This window comes from Pteropus medius, unplaced genomic scaffold (assembly GCF_902729225.1).
Source record: "Pteropus medius unplaced genomic scaffold, Ma_sr-lr_union100, whole genome shotgun sequence".
Classification (NCBI taxonomy): domain Eukaryota; kingdom Metazoa; phylum Chordata; class Mammalia; order Chiroptera; family Pteropodidae; genus Pteropus; species Pteropus medius.
In genome coordinates this window covers 12,203,949-12,230,996 of record NW_024354875.1, presented here as the reverse complement: position 1 = coordinate 12,230,996, position 27,048 = coordinate 12,203,949, and the positions used below count along the sequence as shown (strand labels likewise).

General features: G+C 34.2%; 1 pseudogene; it reads right to left on the bottom strand.

Moving 5' to 3' along the window:
* Window positions 1-352: 352 nt before the first annotated feature.
* LOC120597113 (60S ribosomal protein L6-like) lies at window positions 353-26,706 on the bottom strand (annotated as a pseudogene).
* Window positions 26,707-27,048: the final 342 nt, after the last annotated feature.

The window sequence follows — 27,048 nt, the reverse complement described above, 5'->3', positions numbered from 1 at the left end:
TATCATGACTTTAGGTAGTATTGTATTTTTAAAAAACTCACTTTTTTATCTCTGGGGAAAATAATACTGTAATTTGTATTTAATAGTTATTTTACAAGGAACAATCCTTCATTACCTGTTACAATTTGCATATGGGATCAAACTTGTCGATGACAAAAAAAATGTTATTCAACTTTAAAAGAAATATTTTTAAAACTTGGCTATTGTGAAAATTTTATTTAGGACAAATGTAAACTTGCTCTCTGTACCAAAATCTCGAGATGAAAGAATTAAATTGAAAACATATGCTGATATGAATGGCTTTTAAAGCAATACAATATTTTTAAACTTTTAGTCATTTTAGAGTTATTTGTTAGAAAATAAGAGCACTGATTCGGGAGATGATCTCCATTTGTGAGAGAGAACATGAAACACAGCCATAGAGATAAGGACCAGCTTTAATTTTGGGTGTAAGTTGAGAGTCCAGCTCTTTCTGATGGATCTTGCACTGCTGTGTAACCTGGTATTTCACTTTCTCTGTGTCAAAGCTTTTATCTTCTTGATGGCTGGGTTTTTGCAGCTTCTTCTTGAAGTAGGCATGAATAAGATGTTTGGGGATTTTCACATCAATTTTGTTGAAGACGGCAATGACAAATTTATTTTGTGTTCAACAAAGAGAAACTAAATGGAAGACCAGAGGTCCAATCGCAAGTAACATCTTCTTCAGCTACTTCAAGAAAATCACATTCACCTCTATGGTGACCAGTGGGGATGAACAGAATGGTCCTGGAAGTAACACTCTTAGTTTTCTCACATACTGACAAAGGAGTTTTTTGCAGTGGCTCAATGACTTTTGAGATACATCTTCAGTAGGATAATAACTAGGCATATTGACAAATTTAAACGCTTGGGTACCACTACTCTTGTCATCAGTAACTGGCTTGTGACAGTAGCAAAACCATCTCCTTTTTCTTTACAATCCTGGTTTTAACTGCTAAATCTCTCCTCTTGCACATGGCTTTCCATAGATCTGGAATACTTGCCAATTCCTCTAATAGGATTTCAGATGTGGTAGGCTTTCCTTTCTTGGGCATTTGAGCCCTAAGGTTATTCTGAATCTTGTCACTGGCATCAGCCTTTCTTTGCTTGAGGTTTTACCTTCTTGCTCTCTGGTTTTTCAGTTATTTCTTACCACCATCTAGTAAGACAAGATAGTGCAGTACAATTTTTGACAATCTTTTTTATCAATTTTTAATATTTAGGCTTTTAAATAGTATACTATTAATAAAATAGTTTCCACTTAGTTTTATTTTTTTCTTAGTAAAAATGCAAGTTAAGCACATTTTATTTAGTTAAGTATTGACTTTCAGATCCATTCACTTTGTTTTATGTTCTTCTATTTAATCACTCTCACATTTCCCCATAAGGCTATACCTATCCATATGATAAAATCCAATGTAAGAAAAGGAAATGGTAAAGGAAATAAAAAAGAGAGGGGTTACAAATTAGAACCAGAGAGTTTTCACTACCTTTATTTAATGCTATTGCATTTCTTACAATTCAGATCATTAATATTCTTCACAATGTTTTTTGGAACCAAGAGTTGTGAGCATACTGTCAGCATTGCAAGCAAACATTCAATGTGAGTTTTTAGTTTAATGTAAATTTCAATATGTACTTTATCATGTACATGCTACATAAAATAAATGAGCTTTGTTAGGATTCCTTTTCTGTCTATTTATAAGGAACAGGATTACCAATGAATGATGGAGTTGAATACACTGCTATTTATTTATCATGGGAGTTTGCAGAAAATGTAGAAAGGGCATCAAAAATAGTGTTTATAGTACTTGGAAAATTTGTGATGAAATTACAGATTGTAAAATTAGTTAACTGACAAAGTTGTTATAACACTGAGTTTGCATTTTACTTTTTTAAAGTACACACACACAAAGAAACTAATATATGAAATAATTGTGAGATTGATATTTTTACCTATTATTTAATATACTTGAATGTGAGTCTTTTTTTCCTCCCCATGTGTTATATTTAATGCTCTATACTACCATGTAACCATGGTTTTAGGAAGAGAACTGCATAATTAGTATCTTAGTTAATTAAGAAAAATTACATAGGTACTTTATTAATCATTAAAAGCAAATTGAGGAGAGGACATCTGTCATCATATGTACACTATCCCTTTATACATTCATTGTTGTATGTATACTATCCCTTCGGACATGTTTGTTGAATAAATAACTGTTTTTTAAAGATTTAAATTTAATACTAAAATACTTTTAACGCTAAAAATATAAAAAATAAAGGTTGATATTTATCTTATGATTCAAAAGATTCTACTAAATTTCAATTTTAAGCAATTACGTGCAATCTAAATAGAGTCTTTGATACCATGAAAAAAAATACTTCAAAATAATCCCTGCTATCAACTTGTTTATATGGTATTTGCTTCTTTCTTGAGAATCTAAATTCAAAAAAGATTCCAGTTTTAATTTTGTTTTAGAGTCATGAGAGAAAAGGGCAGTCATTTTTATTTTGAAATCCCGGTTCTATAAACTTTGCTTCCAACACAAGCTAAACAAAAATCCTCAAAGAAATCATCTGGGTCATTTATTAGTAAGGCTTTTAAGTCACAGAAGCTTGTTACCCACAGAGCCTGAAGAAAGACAGCATGGCACAATGGAAAGAGCTGGTGCCTTTGAAAATAGGTGTAAATCTTTGCCCTGACACTTATCAGACACATGTATTTGTGCAGGTTAGTCAACCACAGAGTTGCACAGTCAGCATCATCATCCATGACCCATTTTGTTCCAGATGGTTCTACATAAAGATAGAATGTGTGCAAAGCATGTTTCTGTTTGGTGCCAATCCATTGTTGTTGAGCCCAAGTTTTATTCATGTTTCCATAAGCCATATTTCTTACTCAAGAGATGGGTAGATATTATAGAAAACATGACATAAAATTCACCAGTTGTAAAAGAATATCAATGTAGAAAAACGACAATCAAGAAAGGAGAGTAGATAATACCTTGATTACTTCATGAAGAGAAAATAATCCAGAAATATGGGCTAGTGGTGCTAGATTTATAGTCTCCCTGGGCCAAGTGAATTACACTCTCATGAGATAGATTTCTCTCTGGGAAACATGCTCCTCCTTAACTTAAAAAAAAAAAAAAAATCACATCTAACAGACCTAGTTTAATGTTTCAGCTGTGTAGTGAATATTTTAAACAGAAAGAGCTAAAGTCCTTACATAGCTTTTATCATTAAAAAGAGATGTTTATAATAATGGCTTCAGGAAAATTAGATTAATGGTAGCAGTAGCTTTATCTGTTCTCTGCCAGGTAAACACCAATAATACTCTAAAGGTAATCTCCTAAAGATAGTTCTAATCCATGCTGGTTTAGGTGGCAAATATTTCTTTGAATGAAATGACAGTTTGGGTTATAGAGGCAGAATTGATAAAAAAACAAAAACAAAAACCTATAATATGAAGTTATATAGACCTGACATTTCAGAAAAGGTGGCTGACTGTGGCATAAGTTTGACTCAAGGGTTATTGCTATGTGCATTCTTTTTTCCAAATGCTTCAAAGAAGGCAAACAGCTTTTACCAGTAAAATACAGCAGAGACCAAACATTTATATTAAGTTCTACATTTCATTAGTTGGAAAGTTGAAGAAGTAGTAAAATATGGTGACTTACAAAAAATGTTCTAGGATTTGTTCATCTTCCTACGTGTGAGTTTAGCCCAGAAGTGAAGTCTAACTAATTACAATTAAGTTGGCATAGACTTTCTACCTTTAAAATAATCTAGCAAGTTGAAACCAATAAAATTGCACATTGGTTTTGTAGTTGGATTCTGTCCATGATGGAGTTATAAGGCAGTTATATTTTTAAGCCATTAAATAACATGGACTATCAATAAGAAAATCACTATATTGAACCACTGGCATGTTTAACAATCAAGTGAATTGTCACATTTCTATTTGATAAAGTCATTTTACTTGTGAAAAGAGTTACTATTTTCAATTCGTCACAGTTTGCTTCTGAGGGTCATTTCAATTTCCTCTAATTGTACTTAAGTGTTTCTTCCCACCCTCACCTCCTACCATTTGGTGTTTGTTATTTGCTTTTAATGTGATTTCAGAATTGTAAGTAGCTCAGCATACTGATAAGTGAATTTTTGAGGTTTTTCCATTTAGATCAGTGAAGTAAACAGAGTAGAGAGTGGCATTTCTTCCTAACAGGTTTTTCTTAAAACAGGTACTGAATTAATGCAAATTGTTCTTGGAAGCATAGTTTACAGAATATGGATTTCATCAACACTCTCAACTTATTTGTGCGTGAACTAATATTTTCTTAAGATCCACATAGCTTTATCAGCATGGTGCTTTTAATACTATATCTGCACAGCAATTAAGAGCAGGAAATGCTGGCTAGAGATCTTTATTACCTTTTTATTGATGTTAACAGAGATGAGGCAGGTAAAATAAGAGGTAAAAATGGCTCATTGTAAAAGCATAAGAAATAACAGGGACTGACTGAGGAAGTCCCATCCAGAGGGATCAGCTGTCATTCAGTATTGACCCATATCATTCACCTCTCAGGTGAACAAAATATGACTCCACGCAAACTTCAGCCTTCAGGCTATCAGTCTGCAATACTTGTTTTAAAAATCAATTCGTTGAGGGTTGATTAAGTAACATAAACCAAACCAGGCTAGTGTGTGGCAAGGCTGAAGCATAGGAAGATGAACTATCACATTGATGGCTGACTTCATGGGTGTATAATCTTAGTAGTCATAAGAGATCATCCATTTAGAGAACCTCACACTTGTTTTAATGGTTTGCTGCTGTGGTCTTGAAATTCTTAATTATTTTTGGACAAGGATACCACAGATTAATTTAACTATCGTGCAGTAAATTATGCAGTTGTGTCTGATCCTACTCAAGGTAACATTTGAAACATTTTTCTCCTGAATGAGTAATATACCTCTCTGCCAGCTTAATTAATAATTGTGGAGTGTTAGAAATGGAAGGATCAGGATATTGTCATTTGCTCAACCTGGTTTCTTTTATGGATTTGAATGTACTTGCTCCTCTCTCTCCAATTACTATCTATATTACCTATCTCTCAAGAGAAAAACCAATGGCCTGATTTATCAGAGACTAAGGTGGAAAGTCTGTAGTTCTAGCATCAAAATTACTTGCTCGATTTGCTAAAAGATTTAAGAATTTCCCAAAGATAGACCAGAGACTTCCTTTCTTTCTCTGAATTAAATATACCATTAAAAATATTTTAAAAAATTAGTGCAATGATCTATGGTATTGACAAACATGGTGTTCTCCCTCTTGGTTGTTTCTTGTTTGTATGTGAAATAAATGATCATTTGAATTTGTCATTCAAGTCGGCCATAATGAGTGATTCATACTCAATATCTGGTTTTAGAGTCATCTCTCTGCAATGTTCGAATAAAGTACAGCACAGACTTCTCTGGTGTTCACTAAAAAAAATCAAACCTTTTTGTAGATCCCTAGACAGTTATAATTCACCAATTTCCAGCTCATAGAAAAAAAGTACAAGCATTTAACTTTGAATCTTGGGAGCAGCACTCTTAGCTGGATTAATTTATTTTTCTTACCCATCAGTATTCTAGATTTATATCCACTTTCCTGTTATATTTGATGCCAGCCAGCATTCTTTTGCTGTTGTGCAGGTATGACTAAGTACTGTCTCGTGCCATTGAATAGGGCATCATTTGTCTTGGGTTCTACAAGCTGGCTACATACATGACAGCACACAGTGACAGTAATTTGCACTGATCTGCCCCCACTGCTAGTCCTGCTGCTACAAATAGCAATTGATTATTATTCTGTAGTGTTATTGGCTGTCACTATGAACACAAGCTTTATTTCATTTTTAAAGTAACATGCTACAGATCTAGTGTAACAGGAAAACAGGGAAATGTTCATTTTTAAAAATTATTTGCAGTCACAGGGGTAACTTCAAATTCTAGTCATAGAATGACTAGATACCTTTTTATCCTCCACCTGTCCCCTCCCAATGTGTACTGCTTTCTCTCTTCAAAAAAAAAGTTGAAATCTTATTTCATAGATATGTATTTCTTGACCTATCTGGTATTCTAAAAGTCTTAGTTTTTCCAGGGTCCTATACTATCTCACCCTTTTTACTTTTTTTCCTTCCACAGACTGACCAGAAAGAGTTCTTGCATTTACAACTACAATTATGACGATTAGTAGAGTTAATATTTATTAATATCATATCGGTGATAGATATATTTTAATTTATAAACTTTCTCCTTCCTAAACTGCAAATTAACTTTCTAAGTCTTTAAAGCACATTACTAGGTAGCAAAACTGATTTATTTTATTATGCTGTGTGCCATCATGAGTCTTATATGCTTGACTACTCCAGCAAATACTATTTCTGTCTCAAACTAAAAAACTGAGTTATATATAACACGGAGTTTAGAAAACAAAAATAAAAACAAACTATACAAAACCTCAAAGACCTTATCTGCCTAGTCTTTGAATAGCTCTCTGCTCTCCGAAGTTCACCCTGGGGTAAGCAGAGTTCATGATGAAATGGGCCACTGAATCTTCACCTCATCCCTGTGTAGAACAACCAGTGGGTGAGTTTTTGCAATTTGGGACAATAAAATTCTTAGAGAAACCATCTTGCCATTAAATTTGGATTTTGGGGGTATATATTTTTTTCAAATATTTTGTTATTAGAAAATAAATACAAATCCATCATCTAATCAGAGGTAACTAAAACATTAAAAACAATATTTTTGGAAAGGCAATTTAGTACCTGGTCTGACATGTACTGTTGAAAGGAAGGTTCAGCTACATGTCATTAGAGAGTGATTTCATCATCCTTTCCTTCCACTTTGAGACCACTCAGAATCTAAAAATTTACCAAAGGCAATTTTTAAAACATATTTGTGCTAAAATTACTGTTATCTATTGATAATTTAACTTTTCTCTGTATTGACAAAGGAGGAAATGTATGTAAAGGAATTACAGAACTGCAAATGGTACAGTCAGTTCTAAGCTTCGTTTAAGATTCGTTTTATATTTTAACATTTGTCTGTGCTGAACAATGCTCAAAACCTAGTGAGAAGTAGGTACACTCAAGCTGTAAATGAGAAATACAAATAGTCATAATTCGGGATAGACAAGGGCTGTCAGATATTAGTAAAAGGAATTTCCCTTTATTACTTTAAAAAAAAATTTAGAATGTTTTAAAAATTGAAATTATCAGTGATCTAAAGAAAGTGGTCAGCTTTTCCAAGAACTACTGAGACAATATGAAGTCCAGAACAGTAATCTTTCAAAAGGTAAATGAAAGGTATTATTCATTTCACAGCCATGATATAATTCAAATTAATGCTAAACAGCCATGTATTTATCAATTAGCATTATTTGTTTCATCTGTCTCTGACTCCCTGTATTGTTCTAATTCCATCAAATAGTCATTTGCTTTTTTATGGTAATAATGGCTTCACATTTCTTCCTTTCATCTGTATCCTTGTGTGCTATTTGTTATTCTGCTAAATCCCTATTATAGAGGCCTATGAGTTCCAACAGCTTGATGAATAATTGGAAATGTTTTATCCCTGAGCTTCAAAAAAGTGCTAGAAATAATTATGAGCAAAAGTCTTCTGTAGTGTCTCATATCAATCCAATCCCTGCTTTATGCTATTTGTACTTTAGATAGAGAAAGACACGGCAAGATCTTGGTTACCAGCTCTTGCAGCATAAAAGGGACAGATGTTTCGGTTTCCATTGCTTTTCTTTTGTCTTCTCTGTTCTCTGTTCTTTCTGGCAGCTTGGGCTGTTCACTACAATACGTTCCACAGTTAGTCAAGCCTGTAATTTCACAAGGTACAGTTAATTATTGATCAATCAAAATGAACTTCATAATCCTTTTGGCAACTTGTGCTGCACTTGAACTTCTCCTTTGCCCATAAAATAGCTTAATGGTCTACAGGATAATGAACGTGAAGGATATGAACTAATGTTCAAAGAAGCAAATAAATCCTACCTTTCTGGCTCATGCCAATTCAGGATTATTCTTCACAACATACTACATACTCCCTGTTTTTCTTCAGCAAACCAGCCTTTCCTCATCCCCATCCTGAACCCAGATGCTGAGCTTTCATGTCTTCTCCAAGAATTTGATTCAATTTAAGGCATTTATTTAATATTTGAAGATATATTTTTTATCTTTTAATTTCTTCTACATAAATTAATTTAGTCAGATAATAAAATAGCTCTCATAAACCACAGAATCATATTTCCAGTACAATTATGTACCGTTTTTTCTGGATGGGCAATTTACCTATATAAGAAATGAACAGCATCATGCATCAAAGAATAATGACTCCTCTCCTTCTCTTAGTGAAAATACAAACTAAAGGGAAAAAAGTCCCCAAACCCTGGTAATTTATATATAATGTGTATGCAGAAGGATGTCACAGCTGGTTTCTAGCCACTTATAATTCAATACTTATTAAGAACCTACTATGTGCCAAGGATCTTGCTCTGAGAGACGGACACATAAAGAGTAAGATGGAGATTAGAGTATGAGAGTCTGGAAACTAAGCCTTGTCATAGTACATAATGACGTTTTCAATGAAAGGATTTCGTCTCTGAGGAGAAGAGATGCTGATGAGAAAAGTGTAATTATTAATATATGGGTAACCAAGTTTATTCAGTATGCTATTAGAATGACATCCTCCTCCAAGAAACAATCCAGGCAACCTTCATCCTATTTGTGTACCATATAGTTAATACCCGCCCTCTCCTCACTGTGTTTGCAGTACTAGCTTGTTCCCATATAAAGATGAATGAGTTGTGTCATGACTCCTTTCTGCAGAGTTTATGTGATGCTAGGCCCAGCCAGTCAGTGAAGATGACTGCCATACCTACAGCTGCCTAAGTTCCTTCAGTTTCCAACTTTGTCTCCATCTGGGAAGCTCAGTTCTAGGTCTGTTCCTTGTTTTCCCTGGATTTTGGTATGCAGTTTCACTGTTATACAAATACTAATAAGCAAACATAAACTCAAAAGATTTAAGATAACCTGAGTGACTTTCCAATCCTTATAGACAAAAGAGGCTAGTCCAGATATGCGCAAAAGTAACCATACTTCTAGGTGACAGTGTAAAGAGACATAAAGAGACATTAAGACAAAGTGTTTCAAGAAGAAAGACTATTTGTGATTGGGGGAATCAAGGAAGGTTTACAGATTTTATGGTCAGTTGAGCTGGACCTCATAGAACAGATCATTTTTATCAAATGTTATCAAAGGCAGATAGATGAGGAAGAGCAGATAGTGAGGAAGAAGAAAGGAACTTGGGAACAAAAGCTCAGTGACGAGAAATGTGAGGATGTATATTTAGTGTTCATTTGTTTTGACTGTATGTATATCAGGTTACACCCACCTGGTCCTAAAAGTTGTGATGCCTTTGATAAGGACATGTATTAGAGTGACTTTGAGACTAAGTATGTCCAAACAGAAACTTATTTCTCTCTCAAAATGCTCACCAGTTATTTTCTACAAGATGCCATCTCCTTTCCACTCAGGATTAAGTCCCTCGTGTACTTTGGCCGAAGTATCCTGTTCCTGCATCTGCTGCCCATGGGCCAATGAGGATGCTACTGTCCCACTCACACCTAGGGAATGTACTGTGCTCCCTTTACCACATACCCTAAGTACAGAGAAGGCTCTCCCCTGGATTCTTCATAGAGGAGCAGAATTAATCTGCCATTCATGCCAACTTTTCTCCAGATTCAGAGATGACAGTAGAGATTAGCACTGAGTCACCACTACTTCCTCTGATAGCCATACTCAGAGCTGCAGGATGGATCGGTACTCAGGGGTCCTTACCTGCACTAACCTGCTTAGATCTCAGTCTTTCTCCAGGTGGCAAAACTCAGCCCATCTTCATGACCAGAGAGTTCTAGTGTATTTAAACCTTGGTCTCTGGTCCAGCCTCCAGAGACCTGAGAAAAAACAAATTTCCTCCCTCAAACAATCTAGGGCACAACTTCAGTTTTACCTCTTCCCAGGAGGTCTGACAGGCCCTATGGGACACTTTTCATCTACTCATGAGAACATTTGGTCCCAAGAGGAAAATTAGGTTACAATGTAAGTGTCAAACCAGAAGCAGATTCACTATAAAGCTACAGAAACCTAAGATTTTAAGTTCTCTTCCAAGACTCTGTACCTAATTTCATGTTTATAGTTTTCTAATTTTTTTTTTTTCTCTAAAAGAGGGCCCTCCAAATTGTATAAGTTTCAGGAATCACAAAACCTGAAACTGGCTCTCCTCCTAAAAATAAGACATTTTAGATTTGTTCATCTTATATTACGCCACCCATGAGACCTCCTCACTCCAGGCTAGAACAAGCTCTTGACTCCAACCAACCAAACCCTTTTCTAAGTCTCACCTCCATCCTGAATTGAGGCTCTTTTCTCATACCCTTTCTGCTGTACTCTGTCTTTAGGTTCTCGACACCTGCAGGATCTGGTTAACAAGAACATAGACACAGAACCACAAACACACAGACACACACACTGACACATGGACTCGCAGATACAAATCCACACACAAATACATCTTCACTATCTCATCGATTTATAGAAAAGACTGCTTAAATGTAGAGAAAAAATATACTCCAGAAAGGAATATAACCCGCAGAGAAGTAATTCTGCCTAGCCTCTGTTATTATCATGCCGATATATGTGAAGATGAGATTATTTTGCATCATCTGCCTAAAAGAATGGCCTATTCAGACAGGTTTCTAAAAAAAAAAAAAAAATGACTGACAACTGCTGGCCACTTTTAGCTTTTAGGTAACAAACAACCTCTGCCATTACACTTCAAAATCTTAACTTTCAGGCAACTTCCTTCTCCCCTTTTAGAAGCAAGAAAAGTTGTGAAATATGCCAAGGAGATGCTTGCCTGAAGGTACTAAGCATCTTAAATTTATTCCTTGTTTTTGGAAAGTTGGTGAGCAGGGAAGTGACCTGGTCAGAAAGAAGTTTTAGCAAAACTTGTTAACCACAAACATACCTCATGTTAGAAGGACAGATCAAGAAGATATGTCCCTTTTCTTTTTTTAAGCCCAGATCCCTGTAAGAAGCAGCTTCGATGACTCAGAGTCATTGAATCTCTTTACATATTACAGCAGCAGCATCTCCAGCGATGACTTCAAACATGGGCCATAGGAAAGTGAGCACGCTTAATCTGTGCTCAGATTCTGCAAATAAAAGCTAAACTTGGGGTAATTCTTTCCACTCAATTCTTTCATGAATTGCAGTAGACACCTTTCTCTCAAGGTTCCACGCCTTGATAGATTTAAGGCACGCAGAATAATGACTGTTTACCCAATTTGTATTCGATTTTCAATGGAATAATCAAAGCTGCTGGGGCTGTTCTGAGAAAGTACGAGTCTCTCTGTCCCCAATCCCTAGCGAAATTGGTATCCTCAACCCAGGGATCTGTCTTCAGTTAGAAGAAGCACCTGATGATGTCAAAGGACCTTGAGCTACAGATTCTACATACCTGCTTATAACTCACTAGTTGAATGAATTCTGAGTCATTGTCTCTTCAACTCCAACCCTCTTCACAGAGTTGCAGGGATAGTAACTGAAATGTTACACCTAAAATACTTGATACTAAATATTTAACAAATTATGGTTGCTTCAGTTTGGGAAAAGTCATCCCTCAGAATCTTTGCTTTAGTTAACTTGAGTTATAATTTCCATACCAGTGGTCCATTAATTATAAATGTGTAAAAATTTAAATATATATTTATGTAGAAGTTATTGTGTTACAAACAGATTTTTACATGATATCCTATCTTCCTAAACATATAAAAAGTCTACATTTAGTGTAATGATCAGGATCTGGAACCAACTCTTTGGAAAAAATTAATTTTATAATGTTTTCAAAAACATATTTGTACACATGATTATAAAAAATTGAAATTAAAAACATCTATAGATATACATATAGATAGATATAGATATAGATACAGATATAGATATAGAAATATAGATATATACATTATCTCTTCAGAAGCAGCAATATACTTTAACCATTTCGTGGCAGGAGGAGGTGTGGGAGTCAGGACAAATATTTTTAAAAGAATAATTTATGATGTTGTCAGGAAATATGCACTAGAAAAATGTACAGAGCTATGTTTTCAGCAACTTAATATTTCCTGATATTGAGAACATTATATGAAAATGTAAGTAGAAATGACAATCCAATACTTTAGAAATGGGATACATAAAATACAATTATTATCAGAGAACAGGATGGTATTGGAGGGAGGAATTGAATTTCCCTCTGACTTAGCTCACATAAAACTTATCCTTTCACAGTGGAACCTTGTCGTTCTGATACAGGGGTCTACAAATCTTTTCCACAAAGGGCCAGATAGCAAATGTTTTAGACTTTGCTGACTAGATGGTTCTTGTTGCAACAATCCATCTCTGTGGATTGTGATGGGACAGTAGCCACAGACAAGACTTAAACACGTGAGTGTGTCTGTGTTTCAATAAAACTTTATTTACACAACAAGCAGCCAGAGGTGGATCATTGTCCTTAGCTTGTCAAGCTCTGTTCTAAAATAATATATAACAAAAAGAATAACACAAGACGAGGATAAAAGAAACTGCAGGAGGAGATGTTAAAGTTATAGAAAGTAAGAAACTGTAAGAAAGAGGAAAGTGATAGTGAAGAATGGAGTTCATGATTTTTGCCCATTCATTCACCCTTACTACTCTATGGCACAAAACTTGCCTCGCAGGATATAACACTGGGTGTCTTGATGCCCAGGTAACTTGCTTTATTGGGAATTTATATTTTACATGATAGAATATATTATTTCCAAACCCTAGGGTTTTGATCCTTAAAATAGTCTGAAATTATTGAAATTGCCTCAGATACTTCCAGGCATTTCATTAAGCCCTGACCACCAAGATCCCAGCAACTGACCTTTTAGAAAACTTCATGTTTCAGAAGAGAGATAAATAAGCATTTCATCTCAGCCTCTTTTCCAGTCAGCATTAAGACAACACCACAAACTCCATGAACCTAGTATAAAGATACACATTTGCTGCTTAACGCTACTTAGTTTGTGTTATTTAAACCTGAGGCCTGAGCTCTGTGAATTTGTGGAGGAACAACTTTGGCAAATAGAAAAATAAACTTTGCCTCAGTAGAAGATTAGTCCGGGAGGCCCAGTGGACGTTTCACAGCAGTAAAATCCATGCAAAATGAATTTAGACAAGAATAGTCTGTCTAAGATATCAATTTGCCCAAATAATATATTTATAGACTATTATTACATCTAAGGGGAAAAAAGCACTAGATTGAAACTGTAAAATTTCACTGATAAAAATGATCCATTCTCAAATGTCAACCAACATTAAAAGGGAGAATTTGACACTTTTAAATAAAAAATGATGCGCAAATTACACAAGAAATCTATGGAGACTCCTTCAGTTCTTTTTTCTCCTCTATCCTGCTCTAAAACATGCAATAATAACATTTTTCAATTGAAGAGTTTTAATCTATGTGCATAAGGAGACTTAGAGGCAGTGCCTTCCCTTCCTGGAGGCCTGTGTGCAGGGCTTTTTTCAGATATTGATTGTGAAAGTGATATCACACCAGAAGGTACATTGATATGGTGTCGGGTAAAAGAAAACGGCAAAGAATCCTTACAGTCTAATCAAAGCTCTGTCCAAGCCCCACACTCTGATGAAATCTAATCAATAGAGACGATTAAATGACACATACAGAGTCATCAATATTAAATACACTCCATTTCCTGTACGAGAACTGGATAACACAAAGTAGACAAGATAAAACTTGACTCTGTAGGTTTATTTACAGGATTTGTGCTATATTTAAATATGAATATGAAAGTTTGACTCAGTTCAGTTTTTTTGTTTGGTTGTTTTTTTTTTTTTTTGGCCTGACAAATCAAGGTGCCAACAGTGCATTTGCAAAACACCTTATGTTGAACAGACTATGAAGGTGAGCAAATTGCATAGGGTATTATCTGAGAATAATCACGTAGAGGACACCAGTATTTCCTTTAACATCTGGTATTTGGCTTTATGATAGAGACACACAGGAGGATATAAGACTAACAATAAAAAAAAAAGTTTCCTTTTATTGAGAGTTAGCTGCATGCCAGCCAATGTGCTAACTGCTTTACAATTATTATCTCACTTACAAATACTATCACGTTATCATTTTTAATGTTGAGGAACCTGAAAGTTAGATGTGTTCAGTGGTATAGACATGGAAGTGTTGGAAACTGAACTCAGGATTTCTTAACTCGGAAAGGTATGCTTTCTAACGGTATAGCCCAAATCCATTGCTAATTGACTATGATCTTGGAAACCTATATATGTCTGTTTCATTGAAGTCTCTTTCTTCCTTTGTAAACGAGAGGCTTGAATTAAATAATCTGAAGTGCCTCTGTTGACCTAAATTTCTAAGAATTGTTTAGCATCATGCTTGACTGCTAGATATTTATTAAGTGTGAATAATATCACTTCATAAAATTGCTCATTTATAAGAAAGGGTATATTTTCAATGATTGGGAATTTTTTGCTTCTTGTTTTAACAGGGATGACAGTCGAAGAAAATTAGCAAAGGTATTTGGAGGCAAGGCTCAGTTCACTATTTCAGTAAAGATCGCTGGACTTCCAGCTAGATAAAACTTTAGTGGTTCACTGTGGTACAGATTACAGAAGAAACCGGGTAATTCCAACTACAAACTACTTTTCCTTAGGCTCAGGCAGTGGGCTTCAAAATTATTCCTCATCAGATTTTCTCACTTTTTAATAACAAAATCAGTGTGCTATCAATTTAATTAAGTTCTAAAAAGTAAATTAAATATATATAACTTCATCTCTTAAACATTTTACAAAACACATGTAATGCTTACCATGTGCCAGGTACTGGTTAAAACGCTTTATAAATATTAATGTATTCAATGTTCACAGCAACCTATTGAAGTAGATAACATTATATTATCCCCGTTTTATACATTCAGAAACTAAGAGTAAGTAACCTGCTCAGAGTAACCAGGCTGATTGCATAGACAGAGAGCCAGGATTTGAACCAAGGCATCTGGTTCTAGAAAACTTGCCCACGACCTTTATACTCTGTTGCCCCTTTCTGTATAAACTACCATGCTTAGGAAGAAGTTTTATAAAGAAGGTAGACATTTTAAAATATGTTTACAAGAGATAAATTTAGAAACCTTTTATGCTATTGAAAAGGTATGGCAGGAAGGCAATAAACGTACAGAAAAATTTCACTTGAAGAAAGATTAAATTTGTTCCTGGAGAAAGAATGGGAACAGGTATGATCACTAATTCATTTCACACAAGTCCCCAAACAACTGGCAGGCATTATGGATTTTGACTAGTGTTCACCACTCTTGACATTTCAGACACACAAGTGAACATCAGAAAATTCTCGCCAGAATTCAAAGTTTCAGACAATACTTCAGGACAGTGGTTTCCTTTAAGAAAAATCCTACTCGCTGATCATTCTCAGAGTAATATATTTTTATTCTGTTCAGGGCAAGAATAAAAATTTTAAAAATCCACTTGTTTAACTTTGTATCCAAACTCTTAGTAATAGTTAATTGATGTCCTTTCTGTCCTTTCCTTAAGAAGCATCAAACCCACCAGCCTTACCTATGTCATAGTTGCTTTTTAATATGCGCCCCGCCCCCCATCCCCCCGCTTTTTTAGTGTCTCTTTTTCTCCTCATAGGTAATCTCACTGATTTCCTTTGTCTAGTTATGCAAAATAACAAATGTCAAAGCTTGGGAAACTGGTAATTTGGTAATTTTAGACAATCGCCTCATAACTACATTTTAGTACACCTTTGAAGCAATAGAAGTTCAAAGGCTTTGAAAAGACTACTATTGCTTTGCCTGTTACTATGAGTCATTTGAAGTAATTGGTCTTGTCTGATCTATGTTTTGAACTGAGGAAGTAGAGCTTTATTACCACAATCAGATACAGGTTTTTAGCCAAGGAAGTGGAGTTTTCCTCGCAGATGTAGATGCATGCTTGATAAGGCAGAAAACAGACAGATGTGCCTCTATGCACTAGGGAAGAGGTGTGGAGAAGGAACAAATAAAACAGTTGAGAAAATTCTATGAAGCTGCAGTGAAGTGCTTCTGGAAGCAGTCCCAGTTAGGAAATATCTCACAAGCAAAAAACTCATAAATTAGAGGCAGACTTTAAACTTTAATTTTGATACTAACTGAAACCTACCTATTATCCTCATCATGTTAAAAGCGGGCCAGTGAATTGCATACAAGTAAACTGAGTAAAAGAAAGCTATCTTCTTAAAAAATATTAACTAGTTATTTTTTAGTCTTTTTTTTACGAATATGGTTACTGATGTTAAAGCCAGTTTTGACTTTATTAGTTTCTTACAATGAAGACCATTGTTTCAGATCTATCTCATGAGATAAAAGACAAAATGTTCAACTCCAAAGAAGACACCATATAGGTTACTTCTTTTGGCACCTTCTCACAATAACATTTATCAATGGTTTTTCATGTGTGTACTTGTATGTAAAGAAAGGAATAAGACTAAAAATAAAACGAAATGAAATGAAGCAAACACACACATACACTTACACATTTCAAACAAAAACTGTTTGATTACAGTTTTAAATATTTGTCATGAAACAGTCAACAAATACTTATCAAATGTTTTCAATAGGTTATGTACTGGGATAGAAATTAGAATATATAGCTTATGAGGATGTATTTTTCAAAGAGTTTACAATCTAGCAGGTAAAAAGGCTAATGACACATGTACTAATAAGCAGAAGTCATCAAAGAGAAGGGAGCACAGGAGAGAGCAGACTAAGGCTTCCCAAAGAAGTTAATTAACTACATGGATCTTGATAGAGTGAATGTCTAGGAATAGGCATTCCACAAGAAGGAAATAGTTTATGCTAAGGTACAGAAACATGAAAGGGCATGATTTAGTCCAACCGCCCACAGTTATGCTCGCTAGAAATTGGGAGAGAATCAGTGAGAAGATGAAGAGTAAAAGAGAAAGGAAAAGTGGCAAGAAAGGAGATGGATACAATTGGAATCACAGAGGCAAATAAGGGGTCACTGTCAGAAAAGTGAAAAACAAGAGGACATGTGCAAGATAAATAGGCAAGGTCGCAGAATTGATGAGACATACCAGAACGATTTTTCAGAGCTTCAATGGTAGAATAGAGGGTAAAATGTATGAGATAGAAAAAAAGAATAAAGAATCCTTGAAGATTTGCCTCCCCTTCAGAAACATTTGCCATTTCGTTTATGTACATTTGTAAGACCTTTTTTGATTAAAGTCTGCCCACTTCCTCCCAGATTAAAGGCTCTTCAGTATATCTCTAGATCCATAAAACTCTAAAAACTCAGTGTTAGTTAAATAAATGATTGAAAAAGTAAAAGACAAAATTCTAAGTTTATGACTTTTATGACACAAAATATTTTAAGCTACTTCATTGACGCTGAGCTCTGACGATTTATACTTATAAAAAATAAAGATTTGACTGAAAGTCATCAGTTTAAAATACTACTTGCCATTCACACCTTAATAGGAATAAGAGGTATGAGAAAAGGTCTGAAGATGAAGAAAGAGGAGAACTGAAGAGAGTTATCAATAAATCGATCGATGAGTAAGTAGAAATTACCATGTTAGTGAGCTGGAATACAGAAGAGGGAAGGAAAAAAATTGTGAAAGGACATTTAGACTTGAGGAGAAGAAGAGGAGAGTAAGGAACTATGCAAGGGTATGGTATTTAGAGAATGGTAGAAAAGTCAGTGTGACTAAAACAGGTGCTCATGTTATTCTTATTTATTAGCAAAGCTTTGATAAGATTTTTTTTTTAAATTAAGGTAAATTTTATGTACAATTCAATGTGCACATCTCAAGTACACAATTCAAAGATTTTTAACTAATACATATGCCCATTTACCAATATGCAGAATATTTATCATTTCAGATAGATCCTTTTTGCTCTCCTATAGTCATTCCCCAGCAGTCATAGGCAGCTACAGCACTGATTTTAATCAATATAGACTATTTTTCCTATATTTAAAACTTTTATAAATTGTATCATATAGTATATACTCTTTTATGTCTGTTTTCTTTCACTCGATTCATTTATTTTTTTTAAATTCTTCAGTGCCTTTTTTCATTATCCAGTGTTTTATTATTTTATAACACTGAGTAGTATTCCATCACATAAATATATCAAAACTTTGAGTGACATCAGAAACATGGTGGAGTGAGAGAAGTCCCCAGATCTCTCCCTTTGAAACAACAATAACCTGAACATCTAAAACTGAATAAAAAACACCCAAATTGCACACCAGCACATCTGAGCATAGGATATGCACATAAGAGCTGCTGCAGGTGAGAACTCTGGGTGTTGGGCGGAGGACTAGGAGAAATAAAGAACCTGCCTCTTGCAGCTGCCAGAGATCCTTGTAGGGGGAGCGGCGAGTTCCCTGAACAGCACTGCTTGTCAGTGCTGTGAGTTCCACACAACAGAGAGCAGGGCCCAGTCATCAGGGCAGAAAGCAGAAAAGTGGACAGCAGGAAAACAACATTGGTTTTTACTGGCCACAGTTGCAAAACTAAGGCTGAGCCGCAGCCCTCAATCCTCAACTCAGAGGGTGCTCCCTGAATACCCTCTGAGACCAAACACCGCGGAGTTCCAGGGGAATCTGAGCAAACGCTACAGAATCCATTGCTAACACTGATAGGGGCTGAAACTAAGGGTAGCAAGTGTGATTAAATATCTACAAGAAAATAAAGGCATTATATAAAGGCATTATTAAGGCTTTATATAAAGCAGGGATCTAAGAGGCTTTGGCACTACCAACTGGAAACCACCAACGAGAAACACCTTCTTTGCAACAGGGTAGGGACCATTATATAATAAATCTTCTTTCTGGAAAAAAAAAAAAAGGCAGAATACACTTCCATTAATACCCATGCAAAGAAATAGTCCATCAAACACCATAAAACAACCATGGTGACAAGACATCTCAGAAGAAAAGAGAAAAATCTCCAGAAAATAAGCTTACAAACATAGAAATATGTGACTTAAATGACAGAGAATTCAGGATGGTACTTCTGAAAAAACTCAATGAGATCCAAAAATAATCATATAAACAATTTCAGGAACTGAAAAAACAACTAGATGAGCAGAATCCGTTTTTTAGCAAGGAGACTGAAACCCTCAAAAAAAACTGACTAGACTTTCTGGAGATTAAACACACACACACACACACACACGCACGCACACGTACACGCACACACACATACTGCACGAGTTGAAAAATGAAATAACAAGCTTGGGAAATAGAGTTGACCAAATGGAGGAAAAGATCAGCGATATCGAAGACAAAAATCTAGAAATGAATCAGAAAGAAGAGAGAAACCAAAGAATGAAAAGTAAAGAAAGAGAAATACAAGAACTAGCTGATACCATCAGGAGAGAAAACATAAGAATAATAGGAATTCTCAAAGGGGAGGAAAAGGAGTAGGGATTAGAAAGCATTTCAGACAAATAGTTGACAAGAATTTTACAAATCTAAAGAATGAGCTGGAGCTTGGAATTCAAGAAGTCAACAGAACATCCAAGTATCTAAACCCAAAATGGCCTTCACCAAGACACATTGTATTAAAGTTAACAAAAATCAATGACAAAGACAAAACTCTCAGGGCAGCCAGGGAAAAGAAGATGGTAACCTATAAAGGAAAACCCATTATATTATTGTCAGACTTCTCAGCAGAAACCTTACAAGAAGGAAAGGAATGGAATCAAATATTCAAACTATTAAATGAAAATAACTACCAGCTAAGAATAATGTATCCAGCTAAGCTCTCCTTTAGATATGAAGAAGAAATAAAGATCTTTCCAGACATACAAAAATTGAGGAAAGTTTCCACTACGAGGCCTACTCTATAGGAAATACTGAAAGAGGTCAGCTTGCCTAAAACAAAATGACAAAAAAATATATACATAATTAGTAGTAAAGTGACCATCAGGCAAATACAAGCAGAGGAGTGCAACCCTTAGTAAGAAAATGGCATTATAAACTTAAAAATAAGAAGAGATTTGCTATAACAAGATAGTAATGAACATTCAGCATATATAGGGACAAATTGAGACAATAATGACTATAAAGGGGAAGATTCAAAGATCTAAATTCACAAACAGAAAATCAGTAAGGAAATAATATCCCTAAATGACACATTAGATCGACTGGACGTAGTTGAAAGTTTCAGAGCCTTCCATCCCAAAACAGCTGCTTATACATTCTTCTCTAGGGCACATGGAACATTCTCAAAAATCGACTACATACTGGGACACAGAGCTAGCTCAACAAATACAAGAGGGTTGAAATCATACCAACCATATTCTCTGATCATAATGCTTTGAAACTAGAGATCAACTGCAAAAAGAAAACAGAAAGAATCACAAATACATGGAGATTAAACAACATACTACTGAAGAATAATGAGGTCAGAGAATAAATAAAAAGTGAGATCAAGAAATACATAGAAATGAATATTAATGATAGTACAATACATCAAAACTTTTGGGATATGGCAAAAGTGGTCATAAAAGAAAAGTTCACATCACTACAAGTCTACTTCTAAAAACAAAAACAAGCCCAAATAAACAACTTAATGCTTCATCTTTAAAAAAAAAAAAACTAGAAAAGGAAGAAGAAATGAAGCCTAAAGTCAGCAGAAGGAAAGAAATAATCAAAATTAGAGCAGAAATAAATGAAATTGAAAAAAAAAGATAGAAAAAATAAATGCAACAAAGAGCTGGTTCTTTGAGAAGGTTAATAAAATTAACAAACTCCTGGCTAGATTCACTAAGGAAAAAGAGAAAGAACACAAATAAACAAAATCAGGGATGAAAGAGGGGAAATTATGACTGATATCGCAGATATACAAAGGATCATACAAGAATACTATGAAAAAATATACAACACCAAACTTAAGAAGCTAGAGAAATGGATCACTACTTAGAAGAATACAATCTTCCTAGACTGAATCAAAAAGAACTGGAAAATCTAAATAGACCAATAAGCAGTATGGAAATTGAAAGAATCATCAAAAACCTACCAAAAAGTAAAAATCCAAGACCAGATGGCTTCACCAGTGAATTCTACCAAACACTCAAAGATTTAATACCTATTCTCCTCAAACTCTTCTGAAAAATCAAAAAGGAGGCAATACTTCCCAACTCATTTCTTGAGGCCAATATCACCTTGATACCAAAACCTGGTAATGATAACACAAAAAAAGAAAACCACAGACCAATAAGATACTAGCAAACTGAATATAGCAACAATTTAAAAAGATTATACACCATGATCAAGTGGGTTTCATTCCAGGGACTCAGGGATGGTTCAACATGCGTAAATCCATTAATGTGATACATCACATAAACTAATTAAAAAATAAAAATCATATGATCATATCAATAGATGCAGAAAAGGCATTCAACAAGACACAGCATCCATTTATGATCAAAACACTTAACAAAATCAGTATAGAAGGAAAGTACTTTAACGTAATAAAGGCCATATATGATGAAACCTCAATCAACATTATACTTAATGGTGAAAAACTAAAAACCTTCCCTCTAAGATCAGGAATAAGGCAAGGCTGTCCACTATCACCACTGTTATTCAGTATAACATTGGAGGTCCTAGCAAGTGCAATCAGACAAGAGAAAGATATAAAAGCATCCAAATAGGAAACAAAGACAAACTGTCACTATTTGCGGATGACATGATTCTCTATATAGAAAACCCTAAAGACTCCACAAGAACACTACTAGAAACAATAAGCAAATACAGAAATGTCTCTGGATACAAAATCAATGTTCAAAAATCCATAGCGTTCCTATATTCAAATAATGAAGTATCAGAAAAAGAAGTAGAAAAAATAATTCCTTTTGCAATTGCAACAAAAAGAATAAAATACCTAGGAATAAATTTAACAAAACATGTGAAGGACCTATATATTAAAAACTACATGACCCTGTTAAAATAAATCGAAGAAGATTCAAAGAAATGAAAAGATATTCCATGTTCTCGGATTGGAAGAATCGACATAATTCAAATGACCTTATTAGCTAAAGCATTATACAGATTTACTGTAATACCTATCAAAATCTGAAGAGCATGTTTTAAAGAAATGAAACAAAAAATCATCAGATTTTTATGGAAGCACAAAAGAATTGCTGAAGCCATTCTGAGAAAAAAGAATGAGGCTGGAGGCGTCACTCTGCCTGACTTCAAATTATACTACAATGCGACAGTAATCAAAATGGCATGATATTGGCAGCAAAACAGACACATAAATCAGTGGAACAGAATCAAGAGTCCAGAAGTAAACCCATATTTATATGGGCAAATAATTTTTGACAAAAAAGCCAAAAACATACAGTGGAGAATGGAAAACCTCTTCAATAAATGGTGCTGGGAAAACTGCAAAGCCACCTGCAAATGAATGAAATTATACTGTTGTCTATCACCACACACCAAAATTCACTCAAAATGGATTAAGGACCTGAATATAAGACCTGAAACAATAAAATGCAAAGAAGAAAACATAGGAACTAAACTCAAGGACTTTGGACTTAATGAGGATTTTATAAATTTGACCTCAAAAACAAGAGAAGGAAAAGCAAAAATAAATGAATGGGACTACATCAAACTAAGAAGCTTCTGCATAGCAAAAGAAGCCATCGACAAGGTAAAGAGACAACCACTCGAATGGGAAAATATATTTGCAAGCAAAGCCTCCAATAAGAGCCTAATATCCAAAATATACAAAGAACTCATACAACTCAATAACAAGAAAATTATAAACGATCCAATCAAAAAATCGGCAGAGGACTTAAACAGACATTTTTCCCTAGAGGACATACAAATGGTCAACAAATATTTGAAAAGATGCGTAACATCACTAGCTATTAGGGAAATGCAAATCAAACCCACAATGAGATACCATCTCACTCCTGTTAGAATAGCTATAATCAACAGGATAAGTAATAACAAATGTTGGAGAGGAAACCGAGAAAAAGGACCCCTCATTCACTGCTGGTGAGACTGCAAATTGGTACAGCCAGTATAGAAAACAGTATGAAGTTTCCTCAAAAAACTAAGAATTGATCTACCATATGATCTAGCAATCTCTCTACCGGGTATTTACCTCAAAGACTTGAAAACTCATATCCGAAAAGATATTTGCACACTGATGTTCATAGCAGCATTATTTACAATGGTCAGGACATAGTAGCAACCGAAGTGTCCTACAACAGATATTTGGCTAAAGAAGCTGTGGTACATATATACAATGGAATATTACTCAACCATAAGAAGAGATGAAATACTGCCATTTGCAACATGGATGGACCTTGAAATAATCGAATTAAGCTAAATAATCAAAATAAGCTAAATAAGCCAGACAGAAAAAGATGAATATCACATGATATCACTTATGTGTGGGATATAAACCTAAAGGCAACAAATGAACAGGACAAACAAGCAGAGACTCATGGACATGGACAATAAACTAGTGGTTACCAGAGGGGAGGGTGTGAGGCGGGAGATAGATGGGGGAAAATTTAAACCATTTCTTCAATAGAGTAAAAGAAAAGAAAGAAAAAGAAAGAAAAAGAAAGAAAAGCATACTAAGGAAATACCTATGACAAAGGAAAAAAAAAACAGAATCCACAGGGCATTATGATTACATTTTAAAAGTCTATTGTGTGATACAAAGTTACAAAATAGCATTCAAGTGTGATAAATTTATTTTCAATTATTTATTTGAGTATTCATGTTTGCACTGAAAAAGTATGAAGAAAAACACCACGATGTTAATAAATGGTATTTTTATTTCTTACAACTAAAAATAAAATAAAATAAATAAAATAAAATAATAAAATAAAATAAAATAGTGACCTCAATGAAATTATATATATAAAAAACTTAAACTTATCTTCTATTTTCTTAAGGATATTTAGAATTTTTCAGTTCGAGGCTACTCTGAATAATATACAATGAACATCATGGCACCCTGCTATCTGTGGGCATATACCTTTTTCCCTTTTAAGTACTTGAGTGAAATCTCTGGGAAATGGGTTGATGGAGTGTGTTTAATTTTGTAAGAAAGAGCTAAATAGCCTTTAAAAACGAGCGTACTGTTTTGTACCCCCATCAGTAATGTATTAAACTTCTAGTTGCTCTATATCCTCACAAACATTTAGTGTTGTCAGTCTTTAATTTAGCTCTTCATATGTCCCTAAGTGGAGAACTGTTCAATGTGCTCAGTGGCTTGCAATACCTTTTCATAAGCAGTTGTTCAATTCGTTTGCCTGTTTGTATTGGCTAGTTAACTTTTTACTAATGATTTATAGAAATGTTTTATGTATTCTGGATGCAAATATTTTCTCAGATTTATATATTATAAATGTTGCCTCTAATTTGTGGCTTGCCTTTTTATTTTTGTAACAGTATCTCTTTACAGACACTTTTTAAAAACTACTGGTGAAGTCTATTTTTTAAATTTAATTTTCTTTATACTTGTTGCTTTTTGCTTCCTTGCCAAGAAATATTTTCATACCACAAGGTCATAAAGGTATTTTCCCATATTCTTTTTCAAAGTTTATTGCTTTAGATTTTAGTTTTAGGTCTACATTCCTTTCTAATTTTTGTTTGTATTATAGGGTTAAGTTTAATTTTATTACATGTGTTTATGCAGCTGGTATAGAACATTTGTTGGAAAAGAATTTCCTTTCCCCATTGAACTGCTTTGGCATTTTTGTTTAAAATCAATTGATCACTTATGAGCATATTTATTTCTAGACTATTTTGTTCATTTGACTTCTATGTTCTTCCTTATGCAAATTCCACCCAATCTTGATTAGCTTGGATTTTAAAAATTCTTAAAATCAGATAATATGAAATTTACAATTTTGTTCTTTTTCAAGATTGTTTCAAATAATCTAGAGAAGTTATTTGTAAAATTTAGAATCTTCTTATTAATTTCTATAAAACAGCCTGCTGTGATTTTGATTGGGATTATAGTAAGTGCACAAATCATTTGGGGAAAAATGACATCTAAACAACATCTAATTTTCCAAAAAGAACGCAGTATACCTCTCCATTTTTAGGTCTTTTTAAATTTAACTCAGCAATATTTTGGAGATTTTGGTTTAGAAGTTTTTTTTTATGTTTTTGGTTAACTACTTCTAAGGGTTTTTAAAAATAATTATTAATACAAATTATGTTTTGTTTTCCAAATATCTGTTACAAGTTTCAATTATACCTATTATAAAAATACAATTCATTTATTTTAGTGGTTTGTATCATTGCTAAAACCATTTATTATTTCTAGTAGTATTTTATAGACTCCTTAGGATTTTCTACAACACAATCATATTATCTGCAAAGAAAGAGTTTTCACTTTTCCCTTGTAATCATCATACTTTCTATCATTTTCTTACCTTACTATCCTTGTTAGGATCTGTAATAAAATGCTGAATAAAAATAGTTAAAGTAAGATCATTGCATTGTTCTTAATCTTAGCAGAAAAGCATTTAGTATTTTACCAATAAAAAGATGTTGATTATTATAGAGATTTCTTTTTTATCAGATTAAAGATGTTTCTATTCTTAGTGTCCTGAACTTTGTGGGTGTTTTTTTTTTTTTTCCATTATGAATGAGTATTGAATTTGGTCAAATAATTTTTCTGCATCTATTGAGAAGGTTGTAAGTTTTTATTTTTGTTTGTTTGTTTTTTTCTGTAAATTGATTTGGTGAAATGACTTGCTTGATTTTTGTCCCTTAAACCAACCTTGTGTTCCTAAAATAAAGTCCACTTGATCTTGATGGATGGAAGTATGTATAATCATTGCTGGTGGAAATACAAAATGATGCAGCCCCTAGGGAAAACAGTATGGCAGGTCCTCAAAAAAAAAATTAAACATAGAATTACCATATGAACAAGAAAATCCACTTTTTAGTATATATTCAAAATAATTGAAAGCAGATATTAGAACAGATGTCTCTATACCAATATTCACAGCAGCATTTTCACAACAACGAAAAGGTAGAAACAACCTATATGTTCTTGGACAAATGACTAGATAAACAAAATGTGATACATACATACAATGAAATATTATTCAGCCTCAAAAAGTAATGAAATTCTGATACATAGTACAGAACAATACAGAAAAGTCCTGAATCATCAGAAACGTGCCTTTGTTCTTAAATTTAGGAAACTCATATCTACAGCACAGCTGAATGAGATATATTCAGCAGCAATTTGACGAATTTCAGTTTTTCACTTCAAAGTCAGGTTCCACAAATGGGACTCACCTCCTCTAGCAGGGCTTTTAACACAGGTCCTTCCTTCAGTCCTTCTGGTGGGCACTCCATATGAGCTCCCAAGACTGCCTTCTTCTTCTGTCTGCTTCACTTCTTTTGGGACTTGATCTCTCCCTGTGTGGCTTCCTCCAAAATCATCTTGTTTCTCTTCAATTTCACTTCGAAGAGACTGGCCAAGGTACATTTCCAGAACTGGCCGCAACACCCATATCATGAGAAGAGGAAATGATTTTTTCCATCTTGTTAAACACTTAGACAATCCATCATCGTTTTTATTTCCTTCTGTGTGTCATGAAATTTTTATGCATTTGTGCTTTAATAGGGAGCCCAATGGGTGCCTTTTAATATTAAGAATGGGTCCAACATGTTCATAGGTTTGTAATAATTCTTTTAAGTGAGGGCTCTAGAATCCTGTGACATGGCTATCAAGATTCAGAGAAATAAGAAAAGCCCTTATAAGAATAATGCCGACATCCTATCTACACAGGAATTTAATGGGGGATTTATGGACTATTTCATTTCCACC